At 44.0% G+C, this 12,968-nt stretch overlaps 1 protein-coding gene and 1 pseudogene across 22 annotated transcripts in view; both read right to left on the bottom strand.

Annotated features, from left to right (window-relative positions):
• Positions 1-12,968, bottom strand: part of LOC123792676 (uncharacterized) — a 205,638-nt gene that overhangs the window by 128,439 nt on the left and 64,231 nt on the right. The window lies entirely within an intron of this gene.
• LOC148108802 (small ribosomal subunit protein uS10 pseudogene) lies at positions 5,709-12,931 on the bottom strand (annotated as a pseudogene).

Below are 12,968 nucleotides of genomic sequence, written 5' to 3'. Positions count from 1 at the left end.
GGGGGTCTACCTCACCTCTTCCAGTGCTGTGATGGTCAGTGGTTGGCATGCCATTCCCCATCAAGGAAGAAACCCTGATTTCTAGCATTTGCAGATTTCCATGGTGTAAATCGTCTCACCAACCTACCATTAGTAAGGGTAGAGTTGGGAAAAGGTTATGTACGCATTGTGTCTGCTCCCTCCTAAAGCGGTCTTTAGGTTTCTTGTGGCCTCTGGACAAGCCCTGGAGACCTGGGACCACAGAGAAGACACATGTCCTGTTTTGTGGGAGGACCCACTGTAAGGGAGAGGGTGGGGCTCTGCTCCCTACAACACAGTGGTGGAATGCAAGTGCCACCAGGCTATTTTTAATTACAAAGTGATGACAGCTGAATATATTCCCTGACTCTGCAGCTAATAGCTTCCTGACCTAGACCTCACTTGCTAGACCCACTCCTGAAACCAGACGGCATTAGTCCCTATGGGGCTTCTATTATTGGTTGGCCATCTCCACAGATGCAGGTCTAACCAAATCCATGTCTAATCTGAGCATGCAAATGGGGAGATAGAAGGGAAAATGCTTAAGTGCTGAATCACCACCCACAGAGGGAGAAGTGGGTATCAGCTGCTGTCTGGGAGGACGCGAGAGGTCATTGTCACGGAGTTCCACAGCAGCCCAGGAAAATCTGTCCAGCCGTCATTTGCTGTTACCTCTTATCTATTCATGTCTCACATTGATTGGCGGTCCTGTTACAAAGGCTGCGTGTGTTGGTTAGAGCATGATTTCTGTAGTCAGACATACCCCAAGCATTTTATCCACTTCCAGCACCATTTAATCCTATCATGATGCCCATTTTACAGCTGAGGAAACTGAGTCACAAGCACGTAAGTGGCAGTTCCTGAACCGAAACCAAGGTAGGCCTCATTCCAGGGCCTGAGCCCCTTACCAGCATCCTTCAGACCGCTCCTCTTTCCTGCCACCCACTCCCCTCTTCCTGTTTCAACCTTCACACTCGGTGCTTCTCCTGAGGGTTTGCCAATGCTGTTACCTCAACCTCTACAGATGCTTCCTCTGTCTACCTGCACCCCTTAGACTTACCCAAATTGTAGCCATTCTTTAAGGTTCTAATGAAGTCCCCACCTTCCCGTCATGTTTTCTTAGGGGATTCTAAACCCAAGGCTGTCCTGCTGCCTTTATACTTATTGGGTGTGTAAAACTGGCCTTCACTTTGCCTTGCCTCAGCTGTTCCCTGTTACGTAACTTGTCTGGCTTCTTTCCCAGCCGCCAGTGTAAATTGTCATGGGCAGAAACCACGTGTAGACCTCACAGTGCTAAGCTCTAAGTAGATGCTCACTTTTTAAAAATCGATGAACGATACTGTATCCACAAGTGTATCGATGGCATGAAGCTCTGAGAGTTCTAGAATTAAAAGGAAGACTTGCCATTTTTGGATCCTCATTACATGGTAAGCACTAAGCCAGGCAGCGTACATATATGATTTTATTTAAACCTGTATGGTGGTTATTGTGCTTTCATTTTATAGATTTTTTTTAAACGCCCAGAGAAGCTTAGAAATTTGCTACCACCATATTGCTCGACAGCCACAGAGTTGCAACTTGAATCTAGACCCATCTGACTTCAAAGTCCATACCATGCTGCCCTGTAGGGCATCATGTCCATGCCACTGTCTCTGGGAGAGAAGAGAATACACCTTCACAAAACTCTGGAAGATGGTTACTGTACCCAACTCAGAAAGTAATTCCAAAACCTCGCTTAGTATACATTCCAGGTTCTACTAACCCTAATATTCAGAAACTCCTGCTTCGTGCCTGTCTTCATCCCCTCTGGCTTCCAACTCGTGCCATCTCCCTTTGTTGTGTAGGTTAGGAAGGTGGAAAACAGGTGGCTACCATTTCCTAGACAAGCATCCTTCTTGGGCTGGGAAAGTCCTCTGACACCATCTCAGCTTCATCTTCTCTAGAAATAAAAGACCAGCCACAGGCCTCAGAGAGTGAAGGTTGTCCTAATGGGTGGGCTTTCCTACCCAGAAAGAATTGTAACTGTCAGCAGGGAACGGGAGAAAGAGCCACCAGCAGGACTGGATAATCATGGACAGATGCTCTTGGATCAAAGATTCATGCTGAAAGGAGCTGAGAGAGCAGAGAAAGCAAAGCTCGTGGAGGAAAGAACGATATTGAGCCTCAACGCGCCCTCCCTGTTACCTGCCATCGCCAGCTGCCATCAGAGCCAGGCTGTGGGGTGGGCGAGGAGAAAAATGAGGCAAAGAGGCCATGGCAGCTCCTCATTTGGGGAAACCAGGGATTGGCAGGCAGCCCCCCATGCCCTGGCACCTGGGGAATAAGGGCAGCTGCTCGGGGAAACAACAAAAACACAGTAGAGACCAGAGGAGGGGAGCCTTTCAAATGAGAGTGCTAAATGTTTGGAACCCAGGGGCTAAGAAAGACGTTGCCAAATGTCACACTGAACACAGGCATGCTTTTCTGGGCCCTGAATGTGAAGGCCACAAACAATGAAAGGGGAAGTCTGTAAGTAAGGAGAATCACATGGACTCTGGAGCCTGCGCTGGCCCCGGGCAAGCTCTCCTGCATGCAGTCTTACAGGGAGCAGGAGAAACAACCGTCCAGCAGTGGGCCCGCCCTGCCCTCCACACCTCCTGCCCCCATCTGCATGTTGGGTCGGGGAAAGGACGGAGGTGGGCCGGCTCCCTGAAAGGGATCGGGACGGTACGTTTCAGAACAAAGCCTGGGCCGTCCACCTGCAGGACAAAGTTCGCCCTTAATAAGATGTGTGTTGGAGGGGGCACAGAAAGGGGTGTTTTTCCTTCGTTCCATTAAAAAGGGATTATGGGCTGACTGACCAGGTAAGCAGTGTGATCTGTGAACAGAAACTGGTCCTTTGGAAGCGGGAGTGTGGTTAAACAAAAGCCTTAAGAGACTCAGTCGGCGACTGTTCACTGCAGCAGGGTGGTAAAGCATGATGTCTGTGTTTGTGCGTGTGTGCAAGGGCGTGTGCAATATTTTCTGCTGTTGCTAAGATGGTTTCCCCCCTCGCTGGCCTCTCGCCCAATCAAAAGGTAGCTGTTCCTCATTGGTTGCCTGGCTTTATCGAATGACCATGACGAGCTGGGGTTGAGCCCACCTCATTGGTCTATTCCTATGGCCCATTGTCAGGGGAGAGCAAATCAGACACCTAATCAATATTTTGTGAAGTGGCACTAGACTCCTGGCTAAATTTGCATTAAATTCCTCCCTGTCTGTGCCTTTGCACTCAGATAGCATCATATTAACTTCGGAGGTAGAGAGAGAGGCAAGCAATCAAACACTGTCATCCTTCAGCCATTTTGGATGAATTCCTGAGTCTTGGCAAAAATCTCAGAATGCCAAACGTGCAACAGAGGAATTAGTTATAAACAAGATGTAAATCTCCTGAGCAGAAACATAATGCAACTAGGCTAGATTAGTGGTGTTCCTTCTAGATGCAGATTGAATTTTCTTTCCTCCCTCCCTCCTGCCCTCCCTCCCTTCCTGTAGTCATCCAACACATATTTATTGAACACCTACTCTGAGTCAGGTTCTGTAGCGGCCCCGGATGCCTCACTGTGCCAGGCAAGAAACGTTTTGTTTCTGGGCCACTCCACAGCAAAGCAGGGCACGAGAGGGCCAGGGGTCATCACACTCTACAAACTGTCTCTAAAGGAAGTGGGGCTCCAATCATCATTCATGGAATGAGGTGGGATCAAAATCCCACAGTTGGAGGTCTCCTGGCAGGAGACACAGACACCGAATCAAAAGTTGGAGGAGTGACCCGCTTTCCTCCAGAATTCTATATAAATCTCAGAAAAAATGCAGATGCATAGTGATCTTAAGGAAAGCAAGGATTTGTGGTGTTAATAAATTTCCTCTCTTTCACAGACAAACTAGGAGCAATCAGTAAAGAAATTTCACATGCCCTCTACCACCACTTAGCAGCTCACCCGTGTCTGCACCCCTCTCCTCTGTGTTCCTTCCTGCTACAAGGAACAACAACAACAAAAAGTTGTGTTTCCATCAAAACCAACTCCTTTATTTATGTGCTAACCCCATTCCCACTCACCAACTCAAGGATCTCCTATAATTGTCACCTTGGTCTCTCACATCATTGATTTTTCAAATCTCCCCTCCCTTCTGGTCATTTCATTATCATGAAAGTATGCTGCAATATCCTCTTCTTAAGAAAGGAAGATAACAAAGAAAGAAACCTCTTTATGGATCCAGGCTGGTGTTCAGCTAAAATACGCTGGTACTACCATGCTGAGTGTTACAGTATTGAGATACTTCTGGACCTGTTGGGAAGTACCCACTACCCTGAGCTTCCCAAGTATCCCCTCTCCCTTCCATAATCCAGCAACCAAAGGTTAAGTCTGGATCAGCAGGGCCTTCCAAGACCCTGCTCCAGACCTATAGCCAGCATCCAATCTGATTTAGGAGTCCCTGGGCCATATGTAGGGTCCCTGCTTAAACCTTACACTTTCAGGTCATTCCCCGGCCCCCATGACTTTCCTCCCCTTTATAGCAAAAACCCTTGTAAGAGAGATCTGTTCTCACTCTCCCTGTTTCTTTTCATCTTTTCTTTTGAACACATTCCAATCAGATCACCGTTCCAATGTTTCCAGAACCACAGTCTTTGTCAGGGTCATCGATAACTTTCACTTTGCCAAATCCGAAGATCAATTCTCAGCGCTCATCTTATTTGACTTATTAGCCACGTTTGACACAGTTGACCACTTCCTCTCCTTGAAACATCTTTACTTTTTTACTGTTCTTGACTCCGAGACACCAATCTCTCCTCAAGTTCTCCTCCTTCCTAGCAGCCTGCCTTCTGTCCTCCTTTGCTGGTTCCTTCTTGTCCTCTTGAACTCTGAACATGGCAGTGCTCTAGGGCTCACACTTGGGACCTCATCTTCTTTGCTCTACGTTCACTCTCTGGCTATCTCTTCTAGTCCCTTGACGCTGAATACCTTCTATATGCCAGTGATTGCCAAATTCCTATCTTCTGCTTCAACATTTCTCCTGAAATCTAGATTCAAATAATCCAATTGTTAACTCTCCATGTTCACTTGGGTATCCAATAGAAGTCTCAAATTTAAGTCACATAAAATTGTATCCTTGATCTTCTCCTCAAGAGTTTTCCCTCTTGTTCCCAGTCTTCTTCATCTCAGTAAGTGACATCTTTCTTCTCATTGCTCAGTCCTAAATCCTTGGACTCAGGCTTGACTCTTCTCTTTTTCTCACACCATGCTACAATCTACCAGCAAATTCGGTCATGCTACCTTCAAATCAGATCCAGAATCCAATCATTTCTCACCACCTCCCACCACAGCTACTCAAGACCAAATGACTATAATGTCACTTTTTTATTATTGCAATGACCATCCAAGGGCCTCCCTGCCTTCATCCTTGCCCCCTTAACCAGCTGTCCTCCACATAAGACAGAATAAGTCTCTTTGAATATGGTAAATTCACAATACTCCTCTGCTCAGAGTTTTCAGATGACTTCCATCTCCCCCAGAATAAAACTCAAAGTCTATACACTATGCCTAGGCCCCGAAAGGCACAGTTAACTATGACATAGGTTTTGCCCTCAAGGAGCCTACTGTTTATTAGTTTAAGTTCCAGCTTTACTTCACCGTGTGACCATCTTGTAAATATGTTGTTAATCACAAGAAAAACTGGGTGAGAATATGAATAATGGATTATACAAATCTAAAAACAAAAGCAATTTGTATGCAGCTGAAATCTTATGGGTCAGTTATGAACTGAAACATTTTATTTAAGGGCAATAGTCCCTTCGTATGCACTAAGTGATTTCATTTTGTCTCCACTGACATCATAAGCTGATGTCAAATCATACCTAATTTCCAACGTACATGACAAACACTCAAAATACCTGTTGAATAAATGAACGTTTAGGAAACAAACTTCTTATTTCTTAGCTGGGATGATGGTGATGAGAGCTGTGAACTAAATATGTACTCTGTAAGGTCGGGTATTTCATTTATGTAAATACCTGTTTATCCCAACTTTATTATCTCCATTTTAAAGGTAGAGCCACAGTTGTGTGGCTCAGAAAAGTTAGATGCCTTTCTCAAAGTACCCTAATAAGCGGCAGAGTTTCAGACTCGAACAGTGGTCCGTGTGGCTTCAAAGCCTGTGTTTTTGCCATAGATGCCTCAGGATGAGTCACTCTCTTGCCTCTGTGAATTTTTTTTTTTCCTTATCAACTGATATTCAATTTATTTCAAAAGTTGATTTAAGCATCTGCCATGGTGACTTCACCTGCAAGGCCTGGCTCCACACTGACAGGTCATCTGCCTAACAATCTCAGAAGGATGGTGCAAATCAGTGGGTCCCTTGTGGATCCTTGTCTGACAAGGATCCCAAGTGTGAGAAACTTCACCACAAGGAATTTTTCTTGCAGTGATTCTCAGAGTCTTGGTGGGCCTCCAAACTGGTCCTTTCACTTTGAAATTCTTCTCCTTTGTGCCTCTGAGCAGGTCAGCACATATCTTTTCCAGATATTTTATGTTGTGGGTGGTTACAGCAACTCGAATTTGGTGAATTGCCACCCCTGGTTCCACGGATGTCTTCCCGGTGTCTTGAAAAGCTTGTTCCTTGGCCAGAGGGAACAGTGGTGAGTCAGCAGCAGGAATGGGGCATTCAGAGCTCTGTTATAGCTGCAACCATGTCCTCCTCAAAGAAGTGTCACTTCCTCTGTGACACTTTAAACATTATTTTTAAAAAGATTTATTTATTTATTTGAGAGAGAGAGGGAGAGAGAGCAGAGGGAGGGGCAGAAGGGGAGGGAGAGAGAGAATCCCAAGCAGATTCCCTGCTGAGCGTGGAGCCCCATGCGGGGCTCCATTCCACTGCCCTGTGATCATGAGCTGAGCCGAAATCAAGAGCCTGATGCTTAAGCGACCGAGTCACCCACGTGCCCCAACACTTTTAACATTATAACGTTCTGATCGTTACTATCTCCACAAACCTCCAAGATCACTGAAAAGTGAGAGGCAGACCCTCTGTCCTTAGTTTGTGGATGGGCATGCTAAGCTTCACAGAGGCTCAAGGTCAAGTAAGGAGACAGAAACCATAATCTCCTGCTTTCTTCTCTCCCTACGTCCTCATGTGATCCATGCTATCTCACCCATAGTTCTCTTAGCTAAGTGAATTGGACCCATTGACCCTTTAAGTTCCAGAGCAGATCTTCAGACTCTATAATCTCACATATTTTATAGTTTATTAATCACCTTTCTCATACACAATGCTTTAAAAAGCCAATTCCCCATCTCTTGGAAGGTAGGAATGTAATGCTATTTTCCCAAGATGCTCTCAGGCCCATGGGAAGCTGAGTCCAATTTGTCAGCCTTCTGATGTCAAATTTCCATGAAGTATTTGTTTGTAATATGAAAAACATCTAAACAAATTCAAAATTTGTGCTCATGAACTTGCATATTCTAATATAATCTGATCAAGAACCATATTCTGTTGAAAATGAAAATCCCCTAGATTTCACTGTACTTTTTAAGAATCAAGTCTCTATTAACCAATCATGACTTACCCCTATTCACACAAAAAATGCCCCCTTTTGTCAGTAGTGTCTGTGTTGAATGATCCTTCTGTGGTCAAGGGAAGAGCCAAAGAGGAGAATCCTATTAAGGAAACAGAATAGTAGAATGATGGTGGGTAGCCTCTGCCCCACCCCCCACAAAAAAGACTGATCTTCAAAGCCAGGTAAATATGAAGCCCCAGCTGGCTGAGTGAATCAAGATGAAAGTATAGTTATTAGAAGAAGTATAGCTTCATTTCAATTCTCCAAAGCAGAAAACAGTAATTCATACAAAGCTCTGTGATGGGGTCAATTCCATGGAATGAATAAATGAATGAATGGTCATTCAGTCATTCAACAAGTATGCCTGCTGTTTTCAAGGCGCCGTTGTCAGTGTTACAAAGGGAAGTTCTTTGTGAAATGCTCCATTGTAAGTACAAGTTGTGTATAAATAGCCACTTTGATTGAACTTTGCTCCTAGGCACTTCAGTCCTTGTAAACCCATACAACCTGCCGAAGGAAAACCCTCCTGGGAAAATCAGAGTTGGCCAAATACTAGTGTGGTAACAATCCCTCGAGTACAGACCTCAGAAAGGATTTTAACACATAGGAACACGTAATCAAGACAATGAAAGTAGGTCAACCTCTTTTAAATGAATTGCTAAGATTATAGGCTACTTAGAAGAAATATTTTGAGATGAAGACAAGTCTAGTGGTTGCTCCAGCTAAGTAGCTCCAGCTTATGGTCCAGGACCCCAAATAAATGCATTTTTTAAAAAGTGGATTCATTCTGGTTTTGTTTACTAAAATAATTCTGGAGCTGATTTTTCAGAGGTCAATTTTCTTAGGAGAAGCTATACCCTAGAAATATGATCGGTGCTGTCATGTTCATATAGTTTATGTGCTTTTTTCTAAGTATTTTCCACGTGTGATCCATGATCATGCAATTCCCAAGGGCAACATTAGAGCTGATGTTTTTTTTTTTTTTGAGTCTTCTTATCTTCTAGAATTTTATTAATGCTTACGCTAGGAAGAACTCTTACACAAAGTCCAAATCTAAATCAGTGGCCTCACCAATGGGCAGACTTCTGTGGAACGGCAAAAGGTTACCATGACACCAAAAAACCAAGGTCATGTGTATGTGGGGGAGCTACCAACTCGCATGAGCCAGAGTTGGTTAATTTTTCTAGATCCAGCCTGATCCTCCTGGCACCTCCATGAAGACAGTAGGGCTCTGCAGAGAACAGGTTGAACACTACTGACCTAGCCTACCTCCTCATTTCTCAGAGACAAAAACCAAGGCCAAGAAAGACAAAATGCCTCATCCAAAATCACATAACCAGTTATTGCTGAGCTAGAACTAGCTTTCTGATTCCCAAGATAGCTCCTCTCCTCATACCAGACTCCTCTTAATCTCAGAGCCTAATACAGTCTTCCTACAGCAAAAATTTCCTCTCTATTTCAGGCAACCAGAGCAGGCCAGGTTGGGTCTGAGCCACCCAAGGCCATTTGTCAGTGCCAGTCTCCCACCAGGCAATGCCAACCCCAGCATCTGGTTCTGGTCCCTAGGACTTATGCTCTCATAATTGAAGAGCTGGCATATATAAACAAACCATAGCCTGAGCACCACATGGTCAGTGAGTAGAGGTCAAACGTGGATGAGGACTGACTCCCAAGGTGAGAAGGAGCCGGTTCCCTAATTTCCGGTCTTGTTTGTCTCTGCTGACAGGTACATAAATATTGCAATTGCTACCAAGAGCCCTTTATAACTCTTTAAACCCCAAATATTCCTCAATCCCACAGCAAGTTAAACAAAACTTACACTATCCCACTTTTGGTAGGCGGGACTGTGTGTGGGCCAGGGGGTTGGAGTTATTTTCAGGTTTGAGTTGGGGCTTGATTACTCAGGGAGACATGCTGGGGGCAGACATGCATGGGGGAAAACTCTGTGGCTCTTGCAGGAACACCAGGACAACCTTATTGGCTCAGACTACATATGACTGTAGAGGATGTTACCAGCTCTCTTCCTGGGATAGTTACCATTCCCAAGAGGCCCCACCCAAACAAGGTCTAAAAGGTCTGTAGCAGTAGCCAGAGCATAATCTGAGACTTGTACTATTTTCCCTATTGCTGCAGTCGGCCTGTGGTCATTTTGTTCCACTAACAAAATGTATCTCCCTCTTTGTGGAACAGTCTAGAGACAGATTACTCAAATTGGAGTCCAGTGCATCTGCCCCACCTGGGAGCTTTTGTTAAACAGGAGGGATCCCGAACCCCACTCCAGACCCACTGAATTAGAACCTGTGGTTTAGTAAGATCTCCAGGTGATTGATGTGCACCTTTAATTTGGGAAGGACTGATCAAGAGATGAAGACCATGACCTTCTGGGTTCACCATTAGCCCCATATATAAGATTTCAGCTAGCAAACCTTCTTGGGTTTTCTGTGCATTTAAATGGAGAAAGAAAAGACCCCAGTGAAATCAAGAACTTCCTTAAAATATTCGTTTTTTGCTCCAGCAGGTTTATCAACCCCATTTTCACCCTAACGGCCATTAGGGCCATTAGGATCTGAAGCAGGAATATGTGTTGTGGACTGTGATAACCAGCAGTAAAGATATTTGGCATTAAGTACTTCTCCCCTTCTAGACATCCAGCTGGCCACCAAGTCCTTTTGATTTTCCTCCCAAATGATTTTATTTATTTATTTATTTATTTATTTATTTATTTACTTATTTATCTCAAGTATAATTAACATACAGTGTTATATTAATTTCAGATATATGCAACCCTATGATTATGGAAGCACTATTTACAATAGTCAAGATACTGAAGCAACCCAAGTGTCCATTAATGGATGAATGGGTAAGGAAAATGTGGTCTATATACATGATGGAATATTACTCAGCCATTAAAATAAATGAAATCTTGCCATTTGCAACCACATGGATGCGCCTAAATGATTTTTCAATCCTCCTTTCTATCCTCACTGCCCTGCTTTAGCTCAGGTCCTTATCATATGTAACGTGGACGTTAAAATAGTCTCTCAACTGCACACAAGGACTCCCTATGTAGTATTTTGCTCACCCATTGCATCCTCCTAACTGGCATCAGGAAGAACATTCTTGAAGGCAAATCTGATCATATTGTCTTCTTGTTTAAAGTCCTCTAACGATTTTTGACAAATTCAATACTTTCAAGTTTTTTAGGCAAGGTTTATGGTGATAGTGTTTTATTTACCCACCCAACCCTACTTCTCCCAGTTTCCTACTTTTATTACAACTGATGTGTTTCATTCCGCTCCTTTTTCCCAAGCTGCCTCTTTGCCGTGACTACTTTTTCTTTTGCTGCCAAATAAACCTCTTCTTCTTTTTTAAGACCTTGTATAGACAGTCCCCAGTTTATCATGGTTCAGCTTATGATGGTTTGACTTTATGATGGTGTGAAAGGGGTCTACGTTCAGTAGAAACCATACATGGAATTTTGACTGTGGATCTTTTCCCTGGCTATCACTATGTGGTACAATCCTCTCTTGTGATATACTGAGTAGAAGCACCCAGCTCCAGCTCCCAGTCAGCCTCACCATCACCAGGGTCAACAACCCGAACACTGACAACTGTTCTGTACCCACACAACCATTTGTTTTTCACTTTCAGTACAACAGTCAATAAGTTACAGGAGATTTTCAACACGTTAGTATAAAAGAGGCTTCGTGTTAAATGGTTTTGCCCAACTATAGGCTAGTGTAAGTGTTCTGAGCATGTTTAAGGTAGGCTAGGCTAAGCTACTATGTTTGGTGGGTTAGGTATATTAAATGTATTTCGACTTACAATAGATTTACTGGGATGTAACCCCATCAAAAGTCAAGGAAGGGGAGGCTGGGTGGCGCAGTCAGTTAAGCATTGGACTCTTGGTTTCCGCTCAGGTCATGAGATGGAGCCCCAAGCTGGGCTCCGTGCTCAGCAGGGAGCCTGCTTAAAAGCCTCTCTCTTCCTCTCCCTTTGCCCCTCCCAACCTCTGTGCTCTCTCTTGCTCTCAAATAAACAAATAAATCATTTTTAAAAAAGTGGAGGAAGATCTGGAGTTCTTTTTATCCTACTATCAACTCTTCTTGACCATGACTCTCAACCAGAGTAGAGTTGATCATCCCTGGATCCCAGCAGCATCTCGTGTTTGCTCAATTAGCAGCCCTTTCACTGAACTACGCTTGTCCACTTGTCTCTGTCCTTATACCAGTTTATGATACCTTAGGGTCAGGAACTATGTCACATTCTTCTTTTGTATATTGAGTGTCAAGTACCATCACCAACCTATAGTAGGCATTCAGTGAATGCTTGACACATGAAATAATTAAAGGAATATAGTCACTGTGTGAAGTAGGTACCACGTTATCCCAGGGAACTGTGAAAAATACACAGCAACCACAGATCTAGTGGAAATATTTGCAATGGATTAATCTTTGAGATTCTCCAATGATGGATATTAAGGAATGGAATTGATGTTAATAGTGAAAATTACCTATGTCAGTTAGCTCTGCCACTACCCTAAAGGGAAATGATCTACCTCGTGTCATTTATTAAATACTTAATCACCTGTGACATCTAATAATCAGAAGAATTATAGCCTAAGGCACAACCAAACCTTGCCTTCTGGGGACTGTCAGCCTATGACAGTTAACATGGACACCAGCCACTCTCCCAGATGGTCAGAGAACTCTTTCTCTTGGGGCCTGATGGTGTTGTCAGAAGGAAAGGAGGTCAAGAGGTGAGGTCACTTAAACAATTCTAGAAATTGGGTCTTAGCCTCTGGTACCCCCATTTCCCCATATTGGGGTTCTCAGGACCCTCTGCTCCAAGCTCAGCTCAACTGGTCTCCAAGATCAATTTGGGACTCAAGCAGGAAAGATTTCAAGAGCTCCAACTCGCATTCTTCATCAGAGGTCAAGCTACATTTGTACCCTGCCTTCCACCTTGCCTTCCTATTTCCTGCTCCTAAGGCCCAGAACCCACCTTATACTCCAGTTTCTGCCGATGAAAACAGTAACAATAATGCTAGTTCACACATTAATTCAACCATACCATGCACCAGGCACCATTCAGCGTGCTTTATGTGTATGAAACAAATTTAATCTTCACAACAAACCAATTTACTAAGTACTGAATTATCTACATTTTGCAGATGAGGGAAACACAGAAACATTTCCATATATTGTTTGCTTGTTGGTTTCTCCTGATCATGTTCTGTCTAATTACTGCAAATTCCATGATGTTAACTACTTTGGGTTGCCTTACCCTTTGGATATTATGTTCTGAACTTTGTAGCTGGATCTGCACACCCTCTGTCCCCATGCCACATGTCCCCTGCCACCTCCCAGTCTGGCCATCC

Source organism: Ursus americanus, chromosome 16 (assembly GCF_024610735.1).
Source record: "Ursus americanus isolate L20-20 chromosome 16, mUrsAme1.1.p, whole genome shotgun sequence".
NCBI lineage: Eukaryota > Metazoa > Chordata > Mammalia > Carnivora > Ursidae > Ursus > Ursus americanus.
Note: the sequence above shows the minus strand (reverse complement) of the source record. Positions and strands in the feature narration are given on the sequence as shown.